The sequence below is a fragment of the Sceloporus occidentalis genome, unplaced genomic scaffold, assembly GCF_023333645.1.
Source record: "Sceloporus occidentalis isolate IW3139 unplaced genomic scaffold, rSceOcc1.0.p SCAF_5, whole genome shotgun sequence".
NCBI classification, from domain to species: domain Eukaryota; kingdom Metazoa; phylum Chordata; class Lepidosauria; order Squamata; family Phrynosomatidae; genus Sceloporus; species Sceloporus occidentalis.
Window position 1 is genome coordinate 26,640,453 of NW_028316985.1, and position 12,144 is coordinate 26,652,596.

The following is a 12,144-nucleotide window of genomic DNA, read 5'->3' on the forward strand; positions in this document are numbered from 1 at the left end:
CATAGATTTTTGTGGGTTTTTCAGGCTATGTGGCCATGTTCTAGCAGAGTTTGTTCCTGACGTTTCGCCAGCATCTGTGGCTGGCATTTTCAGAGAATGTTTGCCTGGAAAGGACTTGGGTATATATATTGTGTGACCTGGAAAGGCAGGAGTGATTTGCACGTATATTGTTTGTTGCTAATGGCAGGCCTCAGGGTGTGAGGGCCTGCACAAGAGGATTAATGTCTGCTTGTGTGCAAACAAGAATCAAGGAACATGAGAGACACTGCAGACTGAGTCAGCCAGAAAAAGCAGCAGTAGCTGAACATGCCACAAACCATCCTGGGCATAAAATACTGTTTGAAAACACTGAAGTTCTGGACCATGCCAACCATTACCATGTCAGGATGCACAGGAAAGCCATCGAAATCCACAAACACCTGGACAATTTCAACAGAAAAGAGGAAACCCTTAAAGTAAACAAAGTTTGGCTACCAGTCCTGAAAGACAGCAAGATAAAGACTCAACAAATGCAAATGAGAAATCTCCCAGCAGACAATGAGCACTATCAAGCAGACACTAATCCTCTTGTGCAGGCCCTCACACCCTGAGGCCTGCCATTAGCAACAAACAATATACATGCAAATCACTCCTGCCTTTCCAGGTCACACAATATATATACCCAAGTCCTTTCCAGGCAAACATTCTCTGAAGATGCCAGCCACAGATGCTGGCGAAACGTCAGGAACAAACTCTGCTAGAACATGGCCACATAGCCTGAAAAACCCACAAAAAAAATACATGAAATATTAAAAAACTGATGAAGGCATAATATTATGATCTCAAGCAAAGGGGGGAAATGTTGAATGAAAAGATGGTTGTAAAGCCATCCTTATAACGTAATGAATGCAAAGATGGCTATAAGATATGACTGTAAGGTCAGTTTAACACAGTACAGTTGGCCCTCTATATCCACGGATTCAAGCATTCATGGCTTGGAAAATATCATATATATATATATATATATAGAGAGAGAGAGAGAGAGAGAGAGATACACCAATGGATCTCTCTGATGATGCCTTCAATCAGTTTTTTAATATTTCATGTATTGTTCTCCAATAACATAAAAAATCCACCAAACAGTGATACCTTTTTGAGGCCAAGCAAAATGCACAATATACATGTTGCAAGCTTTCTTTTTGTGTTGCAAATGGATGTTAAATTTCCTGGACTTTGTGAATCTCCCAGTATCCCCATGGCCAGGAGGAGGAAGTGCCAACCTGTAAGAAATACTCCTGCATGCCATCTGAACTGGGAACAAAAACAGCAAAATGCAGGCATGTGACTAACATTTTCAATTTCTCCCCCTCCTGTATGGTTTTTAACACCTTGCCTGATGATGAAGCCAGTGGATCTTTGAAAGCTTGCAACATGCATGTTGTGCATTTTGGTTGGTCCAATAAAGGTATCACTGTTTGGTGGATTTTTTATGTTACTGGATTTGCTATATGGCTGGCACAGCTACCCCTGAATATTTTGTGTATTGTTCTATTACTGTTTTCATTGTGGTTAACTGGTATTACTATGATCACTGTTACTTATTATTATTTGCCAGTTTACTGACTTGTCTACTTAGTTACGAATGTATAACAATGTAATATCTCCTGGTCCAACCTTCCAATCCCACCTTTGCAGCCAGTAGTCACATTGAGTGATGGAGGCCTGTTCAACTGGTGATTGAGGCACAGGAAGATGATGTTTACAGGTGCCTTCTACCACTGAGCAAGGTTGCATCAAGGGATTGCAACAGGAGTCCTTCTCTTGGCTATTGCAGCCTCACTCACTGGTGGGAGCAGGCTGGAAACATCATCCTGCTGCACCCTTATTGACCGATGAATAGATCTCCATCACTTGGTGCAGCTGCAGTCTGTTAATGTGGGTTGGGGAGAGGGCATTTATGATTATGGCAATAGTGCCACAATTGTGAATATATAGTGTTATTGAATACAGAGTAGTTATGGATCTGTACCCGCAGTACAGAATGCCAGTTGTCATTATCTTCATCATCAATTACTTTATTAAAAAAAACCTGTTAGTATTCATAATGGCATATCTGCCGGTCTTGAGCTCCCCTTGCACATTAAAAATAGTTCTGGGATCCTTGCAGCTTGCTTTGCCAAAGCCCAACCCTTCCATGTAAAGTTTGCTAGCACTCTTTGTATTCAGTGATGAGTGTGGGTGGAGTGTTTTTGCTGATATTCCAGTTGATGCGTGTCTCTTAGAACTGCATTGACAGGGAACTGCTGCTAATTGTAAGTGTCGGGTATTAGAACTCCTTGTTCTTGTCTCTGTACCACTTTGAGGTGTAGTTTCCTTTAAAAAAAATCCTGGCTGGATTAATAAATCTATTGCCACTGTAATAGAGTTGTTATCCAGAGGCTAATTTTGCCTTCTCACTCCTGTTTCCCAGACTCTGGGAAGCTCAATACCCCTTCTTCAGTTTTCGGCACCGTCTCCTTTACTGTGCAGCCCAGTTTAAAAAAGAAATCTTCACACTGCATTTAAAAAGTTATGCAAATCTAATGACTGAATCTGTGGGGGATAGAGGCTTGCTCTGCAGGTGGTACATTCAAAGTTTATATGACTATAATACTGCATGATGAAGTGGCACTGTTTAGAATGTTCTAGAATATCCCCTTAATAAGACAGATCTGTTTTAATTGTAACTTTAAGGAATACAAGATTATGTATGAAACAGCAGTCTTACAGTACCCCTAAAAGATTAGTAGATTTATTGTGTCAGAAGCTTCCATATAAACTCTAGACCATGAAAACACAGGCCTCTGTTATTCTCCCTTTCTGGAAATGTAAGTACACTCATCCTCCCACATTTGCAGCTTTTACTTTTGTGGATTCATGGATTTTATTAATATGTACACTCTAGGAATCTCTATGTCCTCCAGTGCAACTCCGTGGTCAACTTTAACCAAAAGGTGCACTGAAGGACATAGAGATATCTAGACAGAACACTTCACTAGGAATTTGTAGCTCCTCCAGTGCATTTCTATGATCAATGTCTGATATTGACTACAGAGTTGCACTGGAGGACCTAGAGATTCCTAGAGAGGTGTTATCTCAGATAAAAACATAGTGTCTTTGTTATTTGCAGTTTTTCCACATTCATGGGGGTTCTGTGCCCTAACCCCGATGAATGTGGAGGGAGAATTGTAATTAAAATAAAATAAAGAGCTTTAAGAGAAATTAGAAACAAAAAATTGGAAAAGAAATTGTAAACATTTTTTTAAAGAAAGCAACACTTGATTGGATTAAAAATCTCATTTTTATACCAAGTCCAAGGCCTACTTGAATAAAAGGGCATTTATTTGCCAGTTTAACACCAGGCATCTTTGTACTCAAATTTTCACACTGACCTAGGTCACAAAACTGTGGACTTTGGCCTGATACAGACTGGCGCAAAGCGCTGGCCCGAGGCTAATTTTAGGACTCGAGAGAGCAGAGCGTCCGCATGCTCCTGAGCCCCACCGTGCCATTATGGCTCGCCCCCATCCACATGTGGGCCGCCATGATGACATACGTGTGACGCAGCATCCAAATGGTGTGGCGCCCAGTGGATGTCATTGTTGCGTGGGAGCGGGTTCTTTTTAGGGTTCCTGGAGGCCATGCCATTTGGTTGCTGCGGCCTCCGTGTGGAGCAGAAAGGGGCGGCATCTCAGCACTCTTTTTCCCCCATATGTATCCCCCCTTTCTTTCTGATTGACCAAAGTGCTATGGAAATGTGCCCTTTAAATTAAGAATCCTTTATTCTTCCACTCATAAAGATTAAAAGATTGCTGTGCCATGAAGTTTGAGATATACAATACTACAAGGAAAAATGCAGTTATGGTATGGGTAACAGCTGGCTTGACAACTGTACATGTGAAATGAATTTAGGCATCTTAGTGGACCACAAGCTGAACATGAATCAGCAATGTGATGTGGCAGCGAAGAAAGCCAATGCAATTTAGACTGAATCAATAGGAGTATAGTGTCTAGACTGAGGGAAATAATAGTACCACACTATTCAGCTTTGGTCAAACCTCACCTGGAATATAGTGCTCTGTTTTGGGCACTAAAATTCAAGAAGGATGTTGACAAGATGGAGCATGTCCAGAGGAGGGTGACCAAAACTGTGAAAAGACAGGAAACCATGCCTATGAGGAGTAGCTTAGGGAGCTGTTTATGTTTAGCCTGGGGAAGATAAGGTTAAGGAAGTGACATTTTATCCCTGTTTAAATATTTGATGTCTTACTAAGGATGGAGCAAGCTTGTTTTCTGCTGCTGCAGGGACTAAAACATGGAGCAATGGATTCAAGCTACAGGAAAAGAGATTCCATCTCAACATTAGAAACAACTTCCTGATACTAACAGTTGTTTGACATGCTGCCTCAGAGTGGTGGAGTCTCCTTCTTTGGAGATTTTTAAACAGAGGCTGTATGGCCATCTGCTGGAAGTGCTGTGATTATGTATTTTCTGCATTCTAGGGCATTGAACTGGATGATCCTTGGGGTCTCTTCTATGATTCTACATTCCACCATAGTCCATTGATAGTACTCAACAGTGGTTGTTCACCACTTCATGACCTCTCTCTCTACCTGAAAATTTGCTTGAAAGAGCCGCAGAAACCTTCCAGAGCAGGTTCTCAAATGCCACAGAAAACTGGGTTGATTTTACATGAGCGGATGTCTGCTATCACTGTGCATGTGGAATGTAATCCTAAGCATGTCTGCTCAGAAGCATGCAAGGTGTTTGCCATCAAGCTGAGTTTGACTTATGGTGACCCTACAAATGTGTGACCTCCAAGCTCCTGGTCATCAATTGCCCTGCTTAGTTCTTGCAAACTCAGGACCATGGTATCCTTGGTTTAATCAATCCATCTGTAGGATAGGGGAGGATACAGATGAGGAGAAAGGGATGGTGAGACACCGTGCTTTTTGCCCCCAATGGAGGCTGTAGCAACCAAACGACACGACCTCCAGGAGCCCTAAAAAGAATCCGCTCATGGTGGGTTGTTCTTAGAACCTGCTCATGGGGTACCATTGGTGGCCTCACATGTGCTGCTGATGTCCACGTGGCACGGCGCCATTTGGACACTGCACATCATGGCAGCCCCTGTGTGGATGGGGCCAAGCCATGATGACGCAGTAGGGCTTGGGCTCGTGTGGACACCCCGCTGTCCCGAGCCCTAAAATAGGCCCCAGGGCGGCGTTTTCCGCCAGTCTGTACTGGGCCATAGTCTCTCTGTTTTTCTGACTGTTTCCCACATAGCATTATCATCATTTCCAGTGAGGTTCATCATCTCGTAATATGTCCAAAATACGACAGCCTCAGTTTAATCACCTTTGCTTCTAGTGAGAGTTCAGGCTTGATTTGCTCTAAGATCCATTGATTTCTCTGGTATCTATACATCTCTTCTCCAGCGTCACATTTTGAAAGCATTTATTTTCATCCTGCCAGCTTTCTTCACTGTCCAGCTTTTACAATGATACATAGCAACTGAAAGCAAACCATATTGAGTTGAAATAGGACATATGTAGTTACCTTGAGTTTGGAAGCAAGATTTACTTAGAAATAATACAAGGGCATGCAAGATTTTCCATTGATTTCAGTATTAAATGTGTGCTTACTTAAAAGGCCTTCATATTGGCTGTGCTGTGCTTTAACATTAAATTTATGTGACTGAGAAGTTCTTCCAGCAGGTTAGCTTTGTATTGGGGGTTGGGGTTGGTTACTTTCACTTGCATTCTCTGCTTTTCTAAGCAAATATTGCAAGCTATTGTAGGGAAGTGATAATTTGCTGCCACATATATTTGTATTGTTACACTCTTACAGCTGGGTTGACCAACTCGTAAGTTATTTGTGTCTTTTTAAAGAACTATTTCCTCTCATATTTCTGCAGTTTGTAAGCATGTTCTGTGAAGCAATGCCAGCTCAACCCTCTTTCCCTTTCTGGGTTGCACTTTTCTCTTTTCATGGTCTCACTTCATTAATTCCCCATTAATTCTCTGCTATCTTTTTTATATCTTGCGGGTTTCTAGAAATGTTGTCATTTGCAACAGTTCCAAAAATACTCTTGGCTAACTGCAAAGTGAATGTGTGTTTGTGAATTTTTAAAACCACTCTATTTGTTTAAAATATTTAAAGGCTACTTTTAAGGATCAAAAAATCTTTCCAATTCAGCTTCCAACATAGGTAAATAGATTAATTCACAACATAAAATCAATACAACTTTAAAAATATGAAAACCAATTGATTACAAAAAGAAGAAATGACAATAATGCAAATCAAAACAGCCTTCAGTTCAGTAAGAACACTAAAATCAAATAAACAATGATACAGGAAAAGAATTCCACAGGTCTAGCTTAAAAAAAACCTTTATTGCAGCCATCTGATAACAGAAGTGCGAACATGAGCTGGGCCAATCTCCTGATGTATGCAGACTGATACAGGTGACAGCTGGCCTTCAGATAACTGGTGCCCCACTGCTGAAGGCTTTCAAGAACCCACTGTTTACACTGGGCCATGAAACACACAAACAAGTGGTATAACATATGTACCCCACATTCTGATTGTTTAGCCCTCACCAGTACACAGGCAGCTGCATTTTTTACCAGCTAGTCTCCAGACTATCTTTAAAGGCATCATTATTTCGTATGCTTTGGGACATTTTTATCCTGCTTCTTTCCCTCACCCCCTGGCAGAAATATGAAACTGTCCCTGCCCATAGGCTTATGTTATAAAATGCATAACACAAACGGAAAAGAGATTGTGAGGAGGAGGGGGGAACGAACCTCAGCAAGTCAGAGGTGGATTTGAGCACAATGGAAGAACTAGTACACCCTTTGGTAGCCTTAGCTATAGCAGTTGGGAAACTGTATTGCACTTGTCCAACCAGAAAGTCACTGGGACATGGAGAGTTTATTTCCCTACCCACAGTACCTGTCTTTTTCAATTGTAAATTGGGAAGCTTGGTTACTTGCATGTATGTTTCCTTTATGCACGCTGACATTCAGCAGTAAAAATTCTTATAACAGCATCAGTACTTGAGAACTTTCCAACCTTTCCTTCTTTTCTTCTGCCTGCTAGCTGGCAGTCACCTCTCATATCTGAAGAAGTGATCCTTAATAATGATATAAGGGTGTGTCTCAACAGCAGCATGTTTGCAAGGTGCTCAGCCCTGGAGTGGCCTGCTCTGAGCTTAAGAAGCTTAAGCCAATAGAAGCTGTGCAGCAGATTTTTATCTTTAACTGTGATCCTGCTTTAAGCAACCCAATGTTTAGTGATCTTGAACCAGAGGGAAAAATCTTGCTGCCTTTTGTCCTCATCTACCCTATTTCTTCTGCCACTGCCATTATTATTATTATTATTATTATTATTATTTTCTTATATCCCACCTTTCTCCCAATATAGGGACTCAAGTATAAAACAAAATAATTTCAAAACAGTACAACAGTATTAACATATATAAATATAAAATTTAAAAAAACAATTAAACAATTTTAAGAGTTAAAACAGTTATAAATTAAAATATAACATGTTAAAATACAATCCATTAAAATTTATGTTGAACAACATTAAAAACTCAGTCCTTATCAGTTTGCAAACACTTACCAGCACAAGAAAGTCTTTATCTGCTGCTGGAAGGACAGCAATGATGGTGCCATCCTGGACTCTCTAGGGAGGGAGTTCCAAAGCTTGGGAGCAGCCACTGAGAAGGTCTTCTCTCTTGTTCCCATCAAACACGCCTGAGAGGGTGGTGGGACCGATAGAAGGGACTCTCTCTCTCTCTATGATCTCAGTGCTCTGGGAGGCTAATACTGGGAGATATGGTCCTTCAAATAGCCTGGACCCAAGCCATATAGGGCTTTCTAGGTCAAAACCAGCACTTTAAATTGTGCCCAGTGTAGCCAAGGGTCTGATTAGGGGAATTTTATTATTATTATTATTGTTATTAGCTCAAATCTCGCAAGAGGATGACCTGCTACAACGGCCCTTGCAGAATCGCTCTCCCGATATTTATACCAAGAGACCAGGGTGTTCCAATAAATAGAGCTGAGACCGATTTTAATAACTAGATGTCTAATTTATTGAACTAGGGGAAACACACTCAATGCGCACACATACACACACATTCAAGGTTCAGGAAAAACAGGGGTTAGCATGTAATAGGATTTTAGGCATCACTGGGGTGATACGTACCACAATGTAGACTCCCTTCAGGAATCCAAATGGAATATGGTGAGGATGGCATGTGGCTCAGCCAGGAGCCAGGTCAGGGTTCAAGGGGACAGAGCTTCCCCCTGAAATCCAGAATGGCCTAGTGAACAGGCAAATCTGATGATATTTATAGGCAAAATCTTGCTTCTGGCAAAGGTGCTTGATGGTGAGAACAAAGGTGTTTAATTACTTTCTTTTCACCTGGGTGTCCCTGTCTGATTGTCTTAAGCTGCTCGGACAACAGACTCAAGGAGGGGGCCAGGGCCTCAGGGAAGGCAAACATTAACTCTTCCTGGCCATATGATAATCCCATTTGTGACTTCCTAGACTATCTAGAATGATAATGTGGGTGCCCATCAGGGGTGTGTGTACATGTCCTCATGCCTTGCTGGCAATGGAGGGCAGGCTACTAGAGTTCATGTAGGGGTCATTAAGGGCTATCATTTATACCACAATTTATACGGAGCAGCATGAGTAACACCCAGAAACAGACTGGCAGCCAATGGAGATGTTGCAACAAAGGAGTTGTATGCTCCCTGTAGACAGCTCCATTTAACAGCCTAGTTGCAGCTCTTTGGACCAGTTGAGGTTTCTGGGCACTTTTTAAATATGATTTAAGATGGAGTCAGTGCATGCAGATCACTTGTTCATGTCCTGTTGGTAGTTAGACAATAAATAGTCAGGGCCATAGCTTAGTGGAATAGCTCCTGCTTTGCATGCAAAAGGTCCTGGGTTCAGTCCCTGGCATCAAACCTGAGACTTCAGTCTGAAGCCCTTTTAGGGATGCAGTCATTATGAAAGCACAAAGCTAGTTGAACCAGTGGGCTGACTTGACATGGAACAGCTTTGCTTGAAAAGCAAGTTATGGCTCAATTGGAAACTCTGAAGAGGTATCAAGTTCCTTATGTTATATTAATTTAATTTATACTCTTCCTGTCTTCTGGGATTGGACCCACAGTGTCTTATAGGCTCAATTATTTGGGGATAATGAAGAATTTAAAAGATGCAAGGGGAAGAGTATGGAGTGTCATCAAGGACTGTGATAATGGTGCATGCATTTATGCTGGAAGGAGATATGGAGAACTTCCTTCTGAGGACTAAAATTCCCAGAATCCCTCCACACAGCATGACCAATGGCTGAAGGTAAATTGTATTTTCAAGATCTGATTAACAACTCTGCAAAGATAGCTTAGAAAAGGGTGATTGTGGGTAGAATTCAGGCAACAGTGTCACAGTGCCCTTCCCAATTCAGAATAACATTTTCATGTCTGGAAAAACTGGCACCTGGATTCTTTTCCTCCTAGCTCACATTGTAAAACCGCCTGGTTTCTGGCTCAGTCCTACTTAATTATAGCATGCTGCTAAGAATTTGTCTAAGATCTACAGATAGTGAGCTAGCAGTTGGTAGGAACCTTTGGTTAGTTTTTTAACTTACCATAAAGGTGCAATTTAGATAGCAAGTGTTTCCCACTGAAATCCAGTTCCCTCATGTACTTCCTCGGTGTTCTGTAGTTGCTTTGCTACTCTGTTTCCAGTATAGAGTCTCTGTCTGGGTAGGAGTGACAATGTGACTGATGAGAGAAATGATGGATTGTTTTTTTTGTATTCATATGGATGGATGGATTGCTTTTCTATGTTCATGTGTCAAGACCTAGCATGGTGTAGTGGTTTGAGTGCTGGACTCCAGGAGGCCAGAGTTTGAATCACCACTCAGGTGTGGAAACTTATTGGGGAATCTTGATCAAGTCAAATGTCTCCTGAATAAATCAAAGAATCATAAAGTTGAAAGAGACCACAAGGGCCATCATGTCCAACCCCCTGACATGCAAGAGTACACAATCAAAGCACTCCCTGTGACAGATGCCCATCCAACCTCTGTTTAAAAACCTCCAAAGAAGGAGACTCCACCACTCTCCGAAGCACTGTGTTCCACTGTGAAACAGCTCTCACTGTCAGGAAGTTTCTCCTAATGTTTAGGTGGATTCTTTTTTTCTGTAGCTTGCATCCATTGTTCTGGGTCCTATTCTCTGGAGCGTCGGAAAACAAGTTTGCTCCAGCCTCAATATGACATCCCTTCATATATTTAAACAGGTCTATCATATCACTTCTTAATCTTCTCTTCTCCAGATAAAACATACCCAGCTCCCTAAGTCTCTTCTCACAAGGCATGATTTCCAGACCCTTCACCATTTTGGTCAACCTCCTCTGGCAAGCTCCAGCTTCTCAACATCCTTTTTGAACTATGGTGCCCAGAACTGGACATAGTATTCTAGGTGAGGCCTGACCAAAACAGAATAGGGTAGTACTATTACTTCCCTCGATCTAGACACTATACATCCATTGATGCAACCCAAAATCACACTGGCTTTTTTAGGTTCTGCATCACAATGTTGACTCATGTTCAACTTGTGGTCTACTAAGACTCCTAGATCCCTTTCACATACTGTTGTCAAGCCAGGTGTCCTATATCTGTGCATTTCATTTTTACTGCCCATTTCTCCCTGCTGAAATTCATTTTTTTAAGGTTTGGTCTAGTTTTCTTATCTATTAAAGTCATTTTGAATTTTGATCCTGTCCTCTGTGGTATTAGCTACCCCTCTTACTTTGGTATCATCTGCAAATTTGATAAGTATGCCCTCTATTCCTTCATCCAAGTCATTGATGAAGATGTTGAATAACACTGGGCCCAGGATAGACCCTGTGGCATCCCACTGGTCATTTCTCTTCAGGATAAAGAGTAGCTGTTGGTGATCACCTTTTGGCTTTGGCCATGATGCCAAAAAACAAAACAAAACCCTATTCTAGAGTTACCATAAATCAAAGTGAACCTGAAAGCACATAACAACAATTCATGTATCAAAGATTAAAGTGCTGCAGCCCGGGACACTTCCATCCCTGGAGAAAATCAAGGTTTCTGGGGGATTCCCCATAGGGCCTCACTCCCTTCCTCATTATATGATCACTGGGTACTTTCCCAGCTACTGTGCAGATTTTCCCCCTTTTTGGAAATTCAAAATGTTTCTCCTAAGGGGTAGGTACCAGTAATAAAAGCTTTATGTTAAAATGAACTAGTGGTTTTGGTTCTGCTCACCACCAACATTCATCTCTCCCTACCAAAAGAACTTATCTGCAATTTAATTCAGCCTTTAGTCTGAAGGAAAGTCCCCCATCCTTTAAATTGAGAATAGGAGTATAAAACTGTTATGGTGTGTCTTTCTTTCAGGGACTGTACAAGATTTATTTAAATTCATTTATTTATATTGATTAAATCTTGATTATTTCCTGATAATTTCTCTCTTGTATGTACAGTTAATTCAACAGACTTACTAAACAAACAACGAAATTTTAACAATCTAACAAAATAAATCATACCAGCACAAAATCACAAATATATGGAAGGTCTACAGTAACTACAGATGGCTAAACATGAACTAATCAAATGAAGATAATCAATATCAGCTTTTTTAAAAAAAACACAGATGTATTGTATTGAAATGCTACAAGCTGCAAATAACAAAGGTCTGTCTGAAGATGAAAAGATATCACTGTAAACGATAATTTGTAGGTCAAGTGATCCACAACCAATGGTGCCTCTACTGAAAAAGTTTTTTTCCCCTTCAGATGAAGGGGTCTGCTTGTAGAGACAGTGGGTTCAAGTGGGGAGAGGTGTCCATTGGGCCTTGGAAGATGTGAATATTTCCCTTGCATTATTGTGTGGAGCTTGCATTTTGTTTTTTCTGATAAGACAAAGATTCAATTTCCAGGTAGTTTTGTAACTATTTTTACACTTGTACATTTAAGAATAGAATATGAATATGGTTCCTCAGAAACATTGTGGATTAAAGATGAAGGTTTATTTGTATGCTAGTTAAATGCACTGAGAGCCAGTGT

The 12,144-nt window shown here is 41.0% G+C and overlaps 1 protein-coding gene across 2 annotated transcripts in view; it reads left to right on the forward strand.

The window, feature by feature from the left end:
- CHPT1 (choline phosphotransferase 1) overlaps positions 1–12,144 on the forward strand; it is a 30,219-nt gene that overhangs the window by 2,862 nt on the left and 15,213 nt on the right. The window lies entirely within an intron of this gene.